This window comes from Urocitellus parryii, chromosome 12 (assembly GCF_045843805.1).
Source record: "Urocitellus parryii isolate mUroPar1 chromosome 12, mUroPar1.hap1, whole genome shotgun sequence".
In the NCBI taxonomy this organism is placed as follows: domain Eukaryota; kingdom Metazoa; phylum Chordata; class Mammalia; order Rodentia; family Sciuridae; genus Urocitellus; species Urocitellus parryii.
This window is the reverse complement of record NC_135542.1, coordinates 69,703,582-69,722,310: the sequence shown is the minus strand read 5'-3', so window position 1 is coordinate 69,722,310 and position 18,729 is coordinate 69,703,582.

Genomic DNA, 18,729 nt, shown 5'->3' with positions numbered 1-18,729 from the left:
AAAAGAAATTAAGAGAATAATTCAAGAGAATATAACAATTTGAAGGCAAAGAAAATCTGACATACAGATAATAAGTGTCCTCCAAAGAAATCCAGTGAACAAAGCAAATACTAATACTATAATTCAGAAAAACTTTCCTGAAACAAAAAGAAGTAATAATTTAAATTACAAACTAATGGAGTACCCCATATATATGAAAATATTTCCCCAGAATAATTAAAAACAAAGCATAATTTTGTAAAATTATTAGATTTAAAAACAAAAAGTCTTCTTATTCTTGAGATAGACTACATCCTTTCTATTTTCCTTCAAGTACTTAATCCCTGCTTTCCTATATAAATCTCTGCAACTCAAAAAAAAAAAAAAAAAAAGAAAGAAAGAAAAGAAAAAGGGAAAAAAAATTCTTTAGGCATCTAAGCACACAGACCACGTGGTTTTATAGACAGATTACAATCAGATTTGTCAACAGTTAGACAAAAATGGAATAGCACATTTAAGCCACTCAAAGAAAACAAATGTGAGCCAAAGATTTTATATTCAACAAAACTGACCTTCAGGTATAAAAAAACACAAACATTTATCAGCATGCAAACACTCAGGGAATATTGCTCTCACTTTCTCGCCCCGAGGAATCTACTAGAGAAGGCGCTTTAGACAACCAAAGTGACTATAGATATCAGCATAAGGACGGCTCCTGAGCGTTCACCAAATAATTACTTGTAGGACCTAAGACTAAATAAGGGTTACAGGGAAGTGTATGTTAGGTCATGGCTGTCTGACAATGTCAATACAGTACAACTAATAAAGCAGAGGGCATAGCTCAGTGGTAGTATAGTACACATGAGGTCCTTGGTTCAATCCCCAGGGCCCTCCTCAAAAAAAAAAGATGGAGAAAATAGGGAAAGAATACATGAAAAAATTTTAACTCTACTCAGTAATTATGTTTGTATGTTTCTAAACATACCATATATGTAATACAGGATATAGTAAGCAGCAATTATGAGATATCTTAATTCTATTTTACCATCTGCCTTGAGAATCAGAATTTTCTGGTATGGAACACGGAATACAAAAAATTCTACAGTCTTAAATATAAAATTAGAAATATCACTATTAACTAGAGTTTGTATTTAAAATGTGTGCTTTTCTAATAAAAACATGTGTTTTATAATAAAAAGTTTGTGTATGTGTTTTAAAGGCAATTTTCTTTCTTTCTTTTTCTTTTTTTTTTCTTTCTTTTAAGTAATAGGGATTGAACCCAGGGGTGCTTTTACAACTGAGCTACATTTCCAGTTCTTTTTATTTTATTTTGAGACAGGGTCTCACTAAGTTGTTCCAGCTGGCTGACAATCCTCCTGCCTCAGCCTCCCAAGTCACTGGGATTATAGGTGTGAGTACAATGCCTGGATAGAAGCAGTTTTCTTTTTAACTTTCATATCTCTGTCCACTGAAGAGACCTCGAGAAAGTGACCATCCCTGTTGTCATACGCATCCCTGAAAGCCAGTTTGTGGTTTTGAAATCCTCTAATACTATTTCTCACTAAGAGAAACGAGGGCTCCTTGGAGAAAGGCTGATTTCCATGGAAAATATATGCATTTACTAGGGCTATTGTAATCAAATACTACAAACTAAGCAGCTGAAACAACAAAAATTGATTCTTTTACAGTTCAGGGGAATAGAAAAGAAGTCCAAAATCAAGGTGTTGGCAGGGTTGGTCCCTTTTACAGGCTCTGAATGGGAGGATCTGTACCAGGCCTTTCTCCTTGGCTTTCAGATGGCTGCCATATCTAGCCATAGGTATTTCAGTGCCCCGATTCCCCCTTTTGATAAGGTCACCAGTCATATTAGATTAGGACCCATTCTAATGACCCCACCTTAACTTGGTTACCTTTGTAAAGATCCTATTTTCCTAATAAGGTCAGATCTTAAGATATCAGTGGTTAGAATTTCAACATATAAATTTTGGGGGATAGAATTCATCCCATAACAGGCACGAACTATTCAAATATCTCATCATACTAGATACTAGATAGTGTTATACTAGATGGTGAAGAAGCTGACAAGACCTACGAAGGTCATGTTCTAAGACCCAGAGCAATCTAAAGAGGCTCCCACTGGCCAAAGGTAGAACAATTATAACTTGAGTTTAAAAGTTGATAATAATTGAATAAACCCATCAATTATTTTAAATTCATGTGTTCAAAATTATATATACACACATAAAAATTTATATATATATATATATATATATATATATATATATATATATATTTTATTGGTTGTTTCTTTTCTTTCTTTCTTTCTTGTCTTTCTTTTTTGGCAGTGCCGGAGATCAAATCCAGGCCCTCATGCATGCTAGGCAAGCGTTCTACCACCAAGCAACATCCTATTCTATTTGTTTCTCTGAAATTGGGTTCCTTTGGAGGATGATAGGAAGCTAATTTATTGTCTTCAGTCCTATACTGGGAAAGAATCAAGTGATTTTTGTACCTTTCTTGCATGAACAATGCCATTATGTCACTAAATAGTAAATGAGGGAAGTATCTTTATATAAAACTATTTCATCTAATAAAAAGAATAATAGAATTAGAGTATGACCACTTTTCAACCCCTGATGAATTAATGGATATTATGACTAAACCAAAAGCTGCTGATGTCACAAAAAGGGAGAATCAGACATATGTTTCAGGCACGTGTGACATGTGTAAAAGAAAACGCCATCACCTTGTCTTCCCAAAGGGATCAGTGTTGAGTCTGATCCTACCTCTGGGTCTAGCTGCCCATATGCAGAAAATAAAGATCCAGAGGAACTTGTATGCAGGTCACATGGTCTGGTTTCTTTCACCGATAAGGTGTTAAAAGAACTACAGAAGGAGTCAAGTGTGGTGGCAGACACCAGTGGCTTGGGAGGCTGAGGCAGAAGGATCACAAGTAAGATTACCCCTCTCAAAATAAAAAGGGCTGGGGATGTGGCTCAGTGGTTAAGCACCCCTGGGTTCAACATCTATTACCAAACCAAAAAAAAAAAAAAAAAGGAATCTTAGCTTAAAAGAGATTTAAAATTTAAAAAAATTTTAAATAAAATAGGGTTAAATTATAATTTAGGGATATACATTTGGAAGTTTTGTAATACTGTAAAGAAAATAAGGATGGATTTAGTACTCAGAAAGTAGTTACTCTGGGGGCTGTGGGGACCATCATTAAAACAAGCATATGAAAAGGCTTCTGTGTGGGTTTTGAGTTTGCAGAGTTCTGTTTCTTGGCCTTGATGATGGTTACAAAGTTGTCTGCCTTATAATGATACGTTAAACTATACGCTTGCTTTGTGTATTTTTAATCTGTTTTTTAAAAGCGTTTCTTGTTTGTTTTGGTTTTTGTGTTTCCGGTAGTACTGGGGATTGCACCCAGGGTTTTGCATATGCTACACAAGTGCTATACAGCTAAGCTATATCCCTAGTACTTTTTATATTATTTTGAGACAGGCACTTGCTAAGTTGTTACCAAACTGGCCTCAAAATTACAAGCCTACTGCCTTAGCCACCTAAATTGTTGGAATTACAGGTGTACACTACTAAACCCAGTTAGTTTGCTGTTCTTTTTTGAAAGCAGTGCAAACCCCAAAATGCTTAGAAAGCTATATGTTGTTTTCTTTTAGGACACTAGTCAATGTCTTCCAAATGTCCTCAGGTGACCCCATTTCTCCGTTAAATTTCATAAAGCCCCTTCTTGGAATAACAAACATTTATTTTGTTTTATTTACTTTTCAACTTCTTTTTTAATTTCTTATCTTTAGATATACATGACAGTAGAGTATATTTTAACATATCACACATACATGGAGTATAACTTCCTATCCTTCTGGTTGTACATGATGTGGAGATTCATACACGAACATAGGAAAGTTATGTCTGATTCATTCTACTATCTTTCCTATTCCCATCCCCCTCCCTTTCCCATCCTTCCCTTTGTCTAATCCAATGAACTTCTATTCTTACCTCCCCAACTTATTGTGTGTTAGCATCTGCATATCAGAGAACATTCAAGCTTTGATTTTTGGGGATTGGCTTCTTTTACTTAGCATGACAGTCTCCAGTTCCATTCATTTACAGGCAAATGCCATATTTTATTCTTCTTTATGGCTGACTAATATTCCATACAAATATTCATTTTAAATGCAACCTGGCTTAAGAACAGTTTGGGAAGAAAACAAGCAAGGTGCCAGAAATGTAGAAAATAAAAATATTTTGCCATTCAAGCATATTTCTGCTCAAAAAAAAAACAAACACCTTACATTCAGCAAAACTCCTATATAGGTATGGTAGCATTAGTATGGTGACATTACCAAATATGAGAAGCAAGAGAATCCCTCACTATCTGATCAGGTCTACAGCCTTGCTCCATTCAGATTAGACAAACAAAAGAGCTTTGATCCATCTAATCCATTGATCTTTGGACTTTATACTGCTAAGGCTTACCTTGAGATCAATTTGAAACCCCAGTATGTAAGCCTCCAGCAAAGCACTCTATGAAGACTGACTTTCTTGAAGTATTCAAAAAAGCAAAGAACTGAAGTCTACCATGTGTCCCAATAACTGGTCACCTGTTAAATGAACATCAAGAGGGCTGCAGGCTGGGCACAGTGGCACAAGCCTATAATCGTAGAGACTCAGGGGGCTGAGGCAGGAGGATTGCAAGTTCAAAGCCGGCCTCTGTAAATAGTGAGAGCTCAAGTAACTTAGTGAGATTCTGTCTCAAATAAAAAAATAAAATAAAAAGGGCCGGGAATGTTGCTCGGTAGTTAAGCCCCCTTAATAAGAATCCCCCAAACCCCTAACTTTCTAGCAGTATCCAGAGCTAAACTACTCTTTGTCTAAAGAGAGTTCCCAGTGCATGCATTCTGCTGTTTAGTGGGGGAAAAACAAAAAACAAACAAAAACAGGCTCACAGGTATGAATTCTTTCCCTTTAGAGAGGCACTTACTTCAAAAGGCCACACAGAACCTTTCAAAATCCTGAGGTGGGAGGAGCTTCACACAAAGCTTCCCTTTGGTTCCGGGCTTCCTCCCATTACCTTCCCTCAGATGGAAGGTATACTATCTAAGTATAAGGATTTGGGGATAGTGACTAAAAGGAGAGAATGTTATATAAGGTTATATAACATGGGCATTTGTGTGCACCTATTGTGCATATGTAGGTGTGGATATGTGTATGTGTGGGTGGGCTTACTAAGGCCTGTTTCTCTTCCCTGCATTCATACTAGTTCTAGGAGGAATTTTATTTAAAGCAGTAGTCGCCCCAGTGTCTTTACCCCCAAGGGAGATTCCTCAAAGGCAGGGCAGAGCCGAAGCTGTAAACCTTTGCCTTTGTAATTCTCTTTTTTGATGTTGAAACTTTCTCACCACTTGCTCTTTTTGTTTAAGCAATCATAGTATGTGCAAGCCTGGGAATCTGGCTCCTTCTCATGGGTTGTTCTCACTTTCACCAATAGTGTTGAAATGGAAAATTTTATAGTACTATGACAACAGTAGTGTTGGTTCTCTAAGTACCATGTTTTTCTGGTTTTATTTGTTTTGACAACATAATCTTTGACAGAAAGGAGAACTAAGAAGAATAATATAAACCAGCCACAGTGGCACATGCCTATAATCTCAGCTACTTGGAAGGCTGAGGCAGGAAAGTCACTTGAGCCCAGGAGTTCAAGACCAGCTAGAGCAACATAATGAAATCCCATGTCAAAAAAAAGAAAAAAAAAAAAAAGGATCATATTTGCTTTAGACTAATTGTCCAAACTTTAAAATGTACATATAGAAGAATTATAAAACTTTTGGCTTAAAATGTAATTATAGTGCAAATTGGTATAAGGCTGCATATAATGTTAGAATTAATGGCAGGGGAGATAGAAGTTCATTGGATTAGACAAAGGGGAATGAAGGGAAGGGAGCGGGAATGGGAATAGGAAAGACAGTAGAATGAATCAGACATTATTTTCCTATGTTCATATGTAAATAGACAATCAGTGTAACTCCACATCATGTTCAACCACAAAATAAGATCCTAATACAATAAGTCATACTCTACGTATATATAATATGTCAAAATACTTTCTACTGTCATGTATATCTAAAAAGAATAAATTTAAAATAAAGAAGGCAATTGATAGATGCATAGCTGCAGGTACCTTCTGAATGAGGAAGAAAGTGTAAAAGTTACAGGATTGCTTTCAAAGAGTATAAAATTATGCTGAACATGTAGTGCATGCCTGTAATCCCAGTGACTCAGACAAGCTCAGGCAGAAGGATTGCAAATTCAAGGTCACCTGAGCAATTTATGGAGACCTTGTTTCAGAATAAAAAATTTAAAAAGACTGGAGATGTAGCTCAGTGATAAAGCTTCCCAGGACCCCCCCTCCACACACACACAAAACAAAACAAAAACTTACAAAATCACCTCTGATACCACTGTTGGTACTAAGCCAATATCTAGCACGTATAATAATGCTTTCTGAATAAATGGATTTGATTCTCTCCTTTTAGTCACTATCCCCAAATCCTTATACTTAGATAGTGGATTATCTGTGAAGATAAGAAAACATATCATGACTATAAATAGAGGATTATAGCAAATCATACAGCATTTTAAACCAGGATTAGTATGGTCAAAATTTAGTGTTTTAAGCCAATGTTCATGTAAATAATTGTTCACCCACTCTTTGTGCATCTTATGAGTAATCCGATTACAGACAGATGGGAAGATAAAAGTTTCCAAAAATGATGATCAGGATGTTTTTTCATGTTAGAAACACACAAACATTTCCAATACTTCTGAGGTGTGCTCATCATGGTCTATTCTTGATATCCAAAGAATTGCAGTGAGAGGGGTTATTGCTCTGAGTTGGGCTGAGTGTCTTGGAAGGATTACTAATTAATGGGTTTCATGTGGGGTGATTGTTTTGTTTGTTCAAATAAAAAGGGCACATGGCAAGCAGATGGCTGTCATTCTGCGCAAAATGGCTTCAGATGACAGTACTACTCCCAAATCAAGCTCTGAAGAAACTCAGACCAACTCAACTGTGGACAGACAGTGGAGGACTGACTCCTTCTCACAAGGATTCTGATGCAAACTTTCTATTGTGGTATCTCCTTGTGTGGAGAGATTTGTTTACGCAGCAAGAGACTTTTGAAATGATTCAAAATCCTAAGGATAGAGTTTAAAGGATTCTAGTCAAACGGAGTTCACGTATGTCTCTCTTCTTTACCAGGAATAGCAGAGGAAAGATATTACAATTGCTTAGATTTCTGCTTTATTCAGACAAATGAAACAACAGCTATGGAGCAATCTGGTTGAATCTTTGCCTGAGTTAGAGTTGGTCTTCTCAAAGCAGTTTCTGAAAAGATGGTAAATCATTTGAGGGCCCATGTGTTAGACTATGAGCTCAATATTTCTATCCTTAAAAATAGGGTACCTTACAATCCCAAGGGATAATTAATTCTATGTTGATACTGACCTATGAGTTCAAACTATAATTTTCTCATAAAACGTTTTAGAAATAGCCAGTTTGTTTCTCTCTTCTATTTCTACAACCCACAAAACTAGAATACTCTCTCTAATTCTTTAATAAGTGAGTGGATCTCAAAGTTTTGAAACAAGAAAACTTGAAACCCAAGTCTTCAAGTGGAATACATAATACACATTTGACTCTTGAATTATATGGGAGATGGCATAATCTAGAATAAATCTGTTCATACCCTTGCATATTAGGTTTTTTGATGGGTACAGTGGTACACTTACAATCATAGCAACTAGGAGGCTTAGGCAGAAGGATTGTAAATTTGAGGCCAGCCCCAACAACTTAGCAAAACCCTGTTTCAAAATGATACTATTACTACTACTACTGCTACTACTATTACTACTAGTAACTACAAAGTGCTGATGATGTAGTTCAGTGGTAGAGTGCTCCTTAGTTCAATCCCCAGCAGTGAAAAAATAATAGTAATAGGTTTTCTGAAATTTACCCCTACTGATCTTGAGCTATGTTAAGTCACAAATTCATTAATTTCTTCAACAAATATTTACCAAACACCTATTATGTGCCAAGCTCTGATTTTGGGCATCAGGAACACAATGGTGAGGAAAACAGAAAAAAAAAATTGTGATGCTTCTTCTAGTGTAGTTAAGAATAGTGCTTCAAGCCAGGTGTAGTGATGCACACCTCCAGGAGCAGAGACAGGAGAATCTCAAGTTAGAGGCCAGCCTCCGCAGCTTAGTGAGGCCCTGAGCAACTTAGTGAGACCCTGCCTCAAAATAAAAAAATAAAAAGGGCTGGGGATGTGGCTCAGTGGTTAAATACCCTCAGTCCAATCCCTGGTTCCAAAAAAAAAAAAAAAAAAAAGCTTCACATTCACCAAATTAGTTCCAATATTGCTCCAACAGACCTGTTTTACTTAGTTGTCTGCCACTCTGGGCTCTTGTTCTTCAGTTTCTCTCCTCTCTAATCACTTTAGTTTGTTACACTAATTGACAAACTTTCAGATCAGGTCCTTTACTGTGTGTGTGTGTGTGTGTGTGTGTGTGTGTGTCTAAAACTCCCTTCTGGTGTGGTTCCCCTGAGTATGAACGGCCTGATAATCATCCTCCTAGCTTGCAACCCCCAAAGCTTACCACATTTCCGTGTAGATTGTATCTGGTGGACTAGGCTACAAGCAGATACTAGACCATATCTTTGTGCTTTGTACTGAGCTGCAAAGTGCACGGCTGTGTACAAAAGGAGTGTTTCTCAGCACGCCTTCTAATTGGCCCAATAGAAGCTGCAAATAAGCAAGGTAGACCCAGGACAAAAGTAAGCAGATAAAGAAGCTTTCCACCACTTTAATTTCCTGTTTCTTTTCTTTACTTAGTACAAAATTTTCTACATTTTTTGATACTGTTTAATAATTTAGGACCAAGAAAAGGGAATGTTCCTCCTCCATACCGTTCCTCCTCCATATCGTTCCTCTTGCTCCCATGGAAGGGAGCCCTGCTTCGCAGCTAGGCACTTGCTCCCTGTAAGCTATTTAGAGTAGAAAGATGCCATAGGATTTCCTTTTCCATTCCCTTTCCTCTAAGTCTTCACTCTTTATGCTGTGCCCTAAGACTTCCAGGCACCAAGATCCAGAGCAACTCCTCACAACTGCCCACAGGCCTATACTTCTTTGTAGTAGTGGTAAGTGGCATTGGCTGAATGCTGACCATGTATTAGGCTCAACTAAGCCCTTTGCATGTAGATTCTGCTTAGTCTTCCCAGAGAGTAATCTCTGAGTAGGTAGTTCTGCTGCTACTGGTCAATAATACAGGAGAGTTGGCTCTGGAGGCTGAGGCTTAAGAGTGAGAAAACATTTTATACTAGGTGTCTATTGCTGTTACCTCCTAAAAACTACAAATATTCATTATCTTATAGTTTCTGGGGGTTGGGAATCTGGACGTAGGTCTTCTGCATGTTTTAGGCTCAAGGTTTCTCATTAGGTTGCTTTCAAGATGTCAGCCAAGGCCATAGTCATCAGAAGGTTTGACGGTGCTGCAGGAGTGGCTTTCAAGAAGGCTGACCCTTGTGGCTTTTGGCAAGAGCCTCAGTTACTTCCTAGATGTTGGCAAAGACCTCAGGTCTCATAGGTCTCTTTCCCAAGCCTGCAGCTATGGAATCCTCCAGAAAGAGTAGTCCAAGAGAAAGCAGGGAGAAGCCACACTGTCTTTATTACTTAGCTCAGAAATGACATCCATCATTTTTGCCATTGTCTAGCCATCATATAGACCAACTCTGATACTAAGTGGGAGAGGACTCTCCAAGGGCATAAACATCTGGAAGTGTGGATTGTTGAGGGGCCAGCTTGGGGTTAACTACCACATCTTTAAAAGCTGAAAACCACAAACCAGCTCTCTTCTGTATTAAGAAAACAGTCTTAAGGTGTTTCTTATGAGTTGCCAATATTTGGCTTTATCCACTAGGTATTATATAAGTGCTGAGCTGTCTGCAAATGGTATCTGCCCACTCAGGATTAGGCCTGTCAATTGTCTTTGCTATGTAAGTGATGTGCCCAATTTGGATTATTATATTTGTTGTTATTTTAGCAGCAGTCAGTTCTTTACTGCTCTTAGTCTGGCCATGTCAAGGGTTTATAATCCTCCTTGTACAGGCTTAGGGAATTTAGATATTTGCTCAAGATAACACTATATTAAGTGAAGGAGGCATGGATTCTAACACAGGCAGACTGCAGAAGCCACCCTCATAACCACAACTCTGTAGAGCTCAGGAACCCACACTGAAGTCATTAATGTAAAGTGTTTGCCATTTATGCTTGGTGAATAGAATCACCCTTGGGAATAAATGCAAGGAAATCAAGGGTTCTGAAGTGGATCTAGCAGACTCTAAAACATTCTTCCACTTGTTATGTCTCTTGGGAAAGGCTCTGCCCTACCTTCTTCCAAGAATGAAATACAAAGTAGCTATTCCTTTTGGAAAATGATGCTTGCCCTGAGATCCCATGGAGACTGACCAGGCTCCATGGCTGATGTAAAGGCATCATACAAGTGTTCGATTAGATGTGATGCCAAATTTAAAAGCTGTTAGGCAAATCCCTCCTCTGTGAAACCTTCCTCAGTTCTCTCATGGTGTTCCAGGCACTCTCTCTTCCCATTTTGTTCAAGCTTGGATTAGAGGTAAGGAAGGAGAATTAATTTAAAATCATGGAGCTCTGGGGGATGAGGATGTACTGCTCTCAAAATTGGTGCAGAACTCTAAAACTCTTCCTAGTTAAACTCTTGAGTTCCTAGCTCTCATTTTCCTCCAAGAATGGATGTGGATTGGGCTATATCTCCTCTTTCTGTGCATTTAAATAAACACACAGGCCCTCTCAAAAAAATGTGTGTGGTTTTTAAAAAATTTTTATTTTGGTACCAAGGATTGAATCCAGGAGCATTCAACCACTGAGCCACATCCCCAGCCCTTTTTATGTTTATTTTGAGACAGGGTCTCACTGAGTTGCTTAGGGACTTACTGAGTTGCTGAGGCTGATCTCCAAATTACATGGGGAAACAGAGAGGGGAGGCAAAAATAATAACATCAGGAAGTTACCAAGTTTCCAAAAGGCTTACCTGGTGCCCAACTTTATCTTTATCTGGTAGCCAGAAATACAGATGGCTCCTTTTCTGCTCCCAAAGGCACACAGCTCTCAGCAGAGATCCTCTGCTACGGAACCTCTTTGCTCACTTATCTTGTTCCCACAGGCTCCTTTCTCCTTTCCTAAGGGCCTTTCTTTCAAGATGTGTAAGAACAGTCTGGGTGTGGATGCATGGACATTCTGTGCTCCCAGGCAGGATGATTAATTGTCAGAGTCACTCCAAGACAGTTCTTTTCATCTCTCTCCCCATGCCTCCCTCCAAAGGAGTTTTTCACTAGAGCTAGGAGCATAAACACGGGGGTTGAGAAGAAGACACATGGGAGAGGCAAAGATGTGGGCTTCAAACAGACAAACCATACCTACTTTGCATCTTTGCTGAGGATCCTAGGTAGTTGTTCTGGATACTCCTGGACTTGATCTCTAGGTGAAGCCTTTAATAGGCTGCTTCAAGGGGGTATCTTTTGGAAATGCGAATTGAGACAGGGCAAATATTAAACCTGTGACTTAAAAGAATCTAACCTGATATTATCAGAAAGCTGGTGCTTTGTGGGATAGTCCATTGACTCATCACAAGTTGGTGATATCACATATAAAGACAAATCTTGGCATCCTTGGTTTGCTAAATGGGAATAAAAAATATAAGTCGTTTTTAAAGTAGAAGAGAGAGTAATCCAAAGTCAACTGTTAAAAATGTCTCCAACTGTTGTTGTCCTTAATGCATTCAGCAGGAAGAGGTGAACTCTAAGTTGGAGGTGTCTTATGACACTAAATTGTTTGGAGAAGTTAAAAAATAAAAACTCACTGGAGGAGTCTGAGAAAGTCCAGATGGACTGGAACATGATGGGAGGGCTTGCAGGCTTCAGTATGACAGCAGGTTGGACTTGAGTCTCCATAATTTTCAAAAGCAAGTTTAAAATCCTCAGATAAGCTAAACTTGCTGAAAGAGGGAAAGAACTCTAGAATTCATAATTCTCTGTCCAGGGGTTGAAGAGTTATTTATAAGCATGGAACATGCCTGAGGGTAAAATTAGAGCAATGGACTTCTTACCCTGTCCAAGACATTTAGAGCTTCTGTTCTTATCTGGCCATTAGTTTGGAACTGTCTGGTTCCTTGAATACACCATGTGATGACCCCTTCCCCCCAAATACTCCTACTTCTTTATTACTTTCCTTCCATGACAGTTATCACAGTTTGTGATTGGATATTTGTTTGATAATGTGGTTGTCTGATTTCATCATACTACAAACTTAATAAAACAGGGATTTTTGTTTTGTTCAGAATTACATCCCTAATGCCTACTTAGTGCCAGGTTTCTGATAGTGCTCAATAAATATTTTTTGAACAAGCAAATACAAAAGACTTCTCCCTCTGCTTAGAGTGTTTTCCCTCTTCCCAATCGTCTGGTGAACTCATATTTATGTTTTTTAAAACTCAGCTTGTATCACCACTCCAAAATACTTTCCCACAGAGGAGAGTACAGTTTCCTTTCTCTCTGTCCTCTGGTCATCTGGATTGTGGCACTCAGTCTGTTGCAGGCTCTCTTACAATTACACTGTGAGTTCCTGGAGGTCAAGGATAGGGTTTTATTTGTCTTTTAGTTCCCAGTACCCAGTGACATACAGTAGATGCTCATTGGTATTTGGGAAGTGAGTAGTAACTGAACCTTATATTTTCCAGCCATCTTGTCCAATGAAAAGTTCATTTAGGGTCAATGCTGAGCTGTCAGTCAACGATGCAATAAATATGCAGGACATAGATGATGTCCCCAGGTAGCATTTGTATTAACTGCTTCCCCTTCTTTTGGGGACTTGCCACTTTTCTTTTTCTCTTGTAGTCCAAATGGAACTTACAAAGGGCCCAGAAGGGTGAACCTATGTTATAAGCTTAGGCAGTCAAAAAACTTCCCTTGGTTATTTCCTTGGATAGCAGAGTGACAGTGACGACAGTTCTTTCCTCTCTGATAGTGCTAGTGTAACGGTGTCAGCCCAAGTCATTCCCCACCAGTTAGAGAATGGAACCATCTCTAGAAAAAGTCCTGACAGGAGGAAGAGCCTTGTTCTCTCGTAAGACCTAGCCCTGTCCTTTCAGTGGTTTAGTTATATAAGTCACTCCACTCCCCTTTGGCCTAAGTTTGTTCAAGCTGTAAGGTTTACTAACAGAGGCAGAGCTCACTCCTCTAACATGTCTGTTCCTTGTCGCCACCATTTCTCCAGGCAGCACCCAAAGACTTTTTCTAATAGCTTTTAAACAGCCAGGCATGGTGGGGCACCCTTAAAATCTCAGGGCACTGCCCTTGAAATTCCCCACTGCCCTCCATCAAGCAATGCCCTATTCATTAGGCCAAGGAAAAAGGATCATAAGTTCAAGTCTAGCCTGGGCAATTTAGCAACACTTTGTCTCAAAATAAAAATAAATAAATAAATAAATAAATGAAAAGAATGGGGATATGGCTGAGTGGCAGAGCACCCCTGGGTTCAATCTTTACTACCAAAAATCAAAACAAAAACAAATACTTTCTTGAACAAAAAAATTTAAAAATCATGGACATGGTGGTGCATGCTTATGATTCCAGTGACTTCGAGAGGCTAAGGCAGGTCAAGTTCAAGATCATCCTGGACAACTTAGTGAGACCCAGTCTCAAAATGAAAAATAAAAATAGGTTGGGGATGTAGCTCAGTGGTAGAGCACCCCTGGGTTCAGTGCCTAGTATGGGTGTGGGGGGGACACACAACATATAATAAAGAATATCTATTTGGATAGAAGACTTCCAGTTATAAGACAAGAGAGTAAAGCTGGTCCTCTCCCCCACTGCCCTCCATAAAGCAGTACCCTAAAACAACAATAAAAATCGGAGTTTATCTTTAGCAAATAATTGTGGGGACAATTGTGACTCTAAAGCAAGAAAAAGAAAGCCAAACTAAAGTCCCTGCCCAGGATCATGTTAATCTAAAGGAGCTGATTCTCTTCCCTGAACTCAAAGGTTCAGGAATTGGTAGCACCATGCACCTGGAAAGCAGAGGCCAGACAAGGGAGTAAAAACAGACATAAATAAAGATTGTATATGGAAGCCAGACCTGGTGGCACATGCTTGTAATTGTTATGCTCAAATTCGGGACCCCCAAAAGACCACCAGAGACCAAGATCCATGTAAACAGCAAAGAGCTGTTTATTGCGAGCTAGGTCGGTCCTCTGCGCGCGCACACAGCAACTGGTGACGCTGAGAGGCCCCGAGCCCAGGGCCCGCAGCAGTCCTACACATTCCTTGGAGAAGGCAGGGACCCCCACACATACCATAGCATCTCTTAGCAAATCATCACACACAGTGGGAAAATCAAATAACAACTCTAAAACATGATTAGCACATTCACTGGCGGAAACAAGTTGGGTAGGGGTGATTGGTCACTACAAGAGGGGGATTCCTTTGAACTGATTGGTTTAAGCCAAGAGGGGTGTTCATGCTGAACTACATGGTTTCCCAACAAGTTATCAACCACCATAAACCACTGGGAGGGTTATCTGGCATCCCAAGTATTTCCCTGTCTCATGCTGATTGGTGGCTACTAGGGGGTTGCTATGGATCCCCACCTAGCCTGACTGAGTCAGGGACACCTGGTGCAGCAGATCTCTCCTGTTATTTGTAGATAAACAACTTAGCAGGGTGGGAATGTGCTTAGGAGTGCTCTGTGGGTCTTTCCAAGGACAAAGGTGATGTCCCTTCCTTGGACAGGCTTTGTTCTGAGGTAGAGGCTGGTTTTTCATAATCATAGTCACTTAGGAGGCTGAGACAAGAGGATCATAAATTCTAGGCCAGCCTTGGCAACTTAGAGAGACCCTGTCTCAAAATACAATTTGTCATTGTATTTCTGCCTCAGTGGCCAAGTACTTGCCTGGCATGTGCAAGGCTCTGGGTTCAATTCTCAGCACTGAAACAATAAAAGTATGTAAGGATCAGCTAGATCTCTAGGTTCCCATCCACTCTATATGGCAGGAAGATGAAAATCTCTGAAGAATATCAGCTAGAAATCTTGGGAAAGAAGTCTAGAAAGCTGGCAGTGAAGTCCTAGAGTCTGTAAAGAGGGAAGTAAGAACCTGAATTAGTCAGCTTTTCATTGCTGTGACAAAATACCTGAGAAAATAAACTTATAAGAAGAAAGATTTATTTTGGTTCATGGTTTCAGAGATTTCAGTCTACACTTACTTGACTCCTTTGTTTCTGGTCCTGTGGTGAAGCCAAACATCATGGAACAGAGTGTATGGAAGAGCAAAGATGGTCACCTTGTGACAATCAGGAAGGAGAGAGACAGAAAAACAGAGAGAAAGGGCCAGGGACAAAATACACCCTTCAAGGGCACACACCTAATGACCTACTCCCTCCAAATAGGCCCCCCTTCCAGTTTCCACCAAGTTCCAACAGCCTGTTATGAATCTAAGAGTGGATTAATCTATTAATGATATCAGAGCCCACATGAGCCTATTCACCTCCTAAAAGCCCTACCTCTGGACACTGCCACTTTGAGTATCAAGCCTTAAACATGTGAGTTTTGGAGGACATTTAAGAGCCAAACCATAATACTGCTTCAGTGTTCTTCACTGTCAGGTTCAATGACACCCTCTCCCTCCCCTTCTTTCACAGGACATTGGGTGATCCTTCCGTAGAGAAACTGAACTCCAGGGATAAGACCTTCTCTGAACACTGGAGAAGAGACCTACCTACACTAAAACTTGAGGATACTAAACGAAGAAGCTGGCTAAGCTACCTGCTTATGTCACCATGAAGGCCACCAGAAGACAAAGCCACCCCCACACAAATAGCTTCCAAATGGCTTATAACTACCTTATTTTAACTTCTAACTGTATGAACAAAGATCACTGGAGGTGTGAATGACTCCTCCAATAAGGCAATTAGAAACTAGAACAGTAACAACCACAACTTGGGTGGTGGGAGGAAGCAAAACTTTCGGAGAAAGAAAAAAAGAATAATTCCCACTGGCTGAGGGAAAGAAAGGTTCTGGACTCCTCAGCAACTGAAGCCAGAATTAGACAAGCAGATAGGCAAGGGTTGGATCCAGAGAATGGAGGAATTGAAATGTTAATTCCTTTGGAGCCCTTCCTCCACTCGGATCAAGATAACCTGCTCCAACCAGTTGCTAAGGTAACCTGTCCCACAGATTGTCTCCCTACAGGGAGTTGTTAATTACGCCCCCTTCCTGCCCAGATAACTCCAGCTTGCCCCCTCTAGCCCATCTGCTTCTCACCTTTTGGCCATCCACCGAGCATCCCCTGGGCCTAGTGGAGTAAACAGGAAGGAGAGAGATCAGGGGAAGAGAGCAGGAGAAAGGAAGCTTAAGACCTATAAAGAGGCCGAACACCTTCACTTCTTGGGGTACCAGGATACCAGCTATGGCCCTTTGCTCCCTCCTGGACGAAGTCTGTTACCCCTTTTTAAATAAACCTTGCCTCAGAGTGTTTCTCTAATGTTATACTTCAACATGTGAAGAAGCAGGACTTGTTACTGGTAACTGGAGTTATCACAACCAGAATGAGAGCTAGAGGCTAATGAAGTAATGCCACTTAAAAGATGTGTAAATTGATTTTCAACCTATAAATCTATATTCATTCACCAAAACAAACTATTGATTATGGGTGAGGATAGGAATATATATATATATATATATATATATATATATATATATATATATTTTTTTTTTTTTAAACTGGGGATTGAAATCAGGGGCATTCAACCACTGAGCCACATCCCCAGCCCTATTTTGTATTTTATTTTGAGACAGGGTTTCACTGAGTTGCTTAGTGCCTCACAGTTGCTGAGCCTGGCTTTGAACTTTTGATCTTCCTGCCTCAGTCTCCCAAGCTGCTGGGATTACAGGTGTGCACCACCAAACCTAGCTTGAGTATATGTATTTTCATACATATAAAATCACAAAAAGATGTTCTTTTCACATATACTTTCTCAGAAAGTTACTAGATGATAAGATCTGGCAGAGAGGAAATAAATCAAGAAAGAACATAGTGGATCCAGGGAACAGGGGGATCCAATTCAGGAGTCGGGTGAAGCGTATCGCCAGAATGATGACAAAAGGAAGTCTCAGAAGATACAGGACAGAAAAGACTAGGCTATGTGGCGGGCCTAGAAAGCAACTAGGTGAATTAAGTGGGATAGAGGGCTCTGAGAAGGATGCTACCAACAAGAAAAAAAAATCTGTACTGAGAAGTGTTTTAAAGAATCATTGGTGTGTATGGGAAGACTTATAATTAGTTTAATCAAATCTAAACAACAACAACAACAACAAAATCCAAGGCAATTATCAACTTTCAGAGAAAATAAAAGGCACATGAGAAAGAAAATGTAGTCACAATATGCTTTTTTATTCTTTTGTTGTGGTCATGGTGGTACTGAGGACTGAATCCATGGACACTCTATCAGTAAACTACATTCCCAACCCTTTTTATTTGTATTTTGATACATGGTATCACTAAGTTGCCCAGGCTGGGCTCTAACTTGTGATCCTTCTGCCTTAGCCTCCCAAGTAGCTGGGATTATAGGCATGTTCCACTGTACCTTCCATAATATACTTTTTGTGTGTGTGTACTGGGGATTGAACTCAGGGGTATTTGACCACTGAGCCACATCCCCAGCCCTATTTTATATTTTATTTAGAGACAGGGTCTCACTGAGTTGCTTAATACCTCGCCATTGCTGAGGCTGTCTTTGAACTCACCATCCTCTTGTCTCAGCCTCCTGAGCCACTGGGATTACAGGCATGCACCACAGCCACAATATACTTTTTGATTCATCAGCAAACCGAATTAACAGTCATATTAGTTATACCAAATTTTTGGATTTAAACTGAAGAATGGTACAATTATGTTGGAAGAATATGGGATGGGGCAGGGAAAGAGTAAGAACACTACTAGCCTCACCTACACTAAGAGGACCTCAATAGATAATAGCTAACTTGATGAATAAAGAGAGAATCACAAACTCAGAAACATGAAAGGAAATAGAAATAGCTTTAAAAACTGGACGTAATTGTCTCTGGATAATAGGGTGGTGATGGTGGGGCAGGACTGCATGAAAATACTGTTGTGTTTTGTTATAAGCCTGTTGGCATTATTTGACCTTTTAAACTATGTACATATATTGCTTTGATAAGTAAAAATTAGTTCAAAATACAATTGTATTGAAAGAGCACCAAATTATTGGCCTGTGTGTTTCATTACAGCTCCGTTCTTTTGCTTAGAGGATTAAACATGTGGTCAGAGGACAGGTTATGAAGTGCTTTGTGTGACAAGCCAAAGAGCTTGGATTTTATTGTAAAGGGAATTGGGAACCTTCAGGGATCTTGAAGAGTGGAATAATAGGATCAGACATGCTCTCTGAGCATTAGTTTCCTCATCTATAAAATAACCCAGTTGGCCTGGAAGAACCATTCTGCCACTTTTACCCTTTAGCATTTAATTATGAAAACTTTTAAATGTTTTATTAGTTACTAGGTTAAAAAAATATATTATACATTTGTTTGTTACTAGTACTTATTATATATTAATTAATCAGTATGA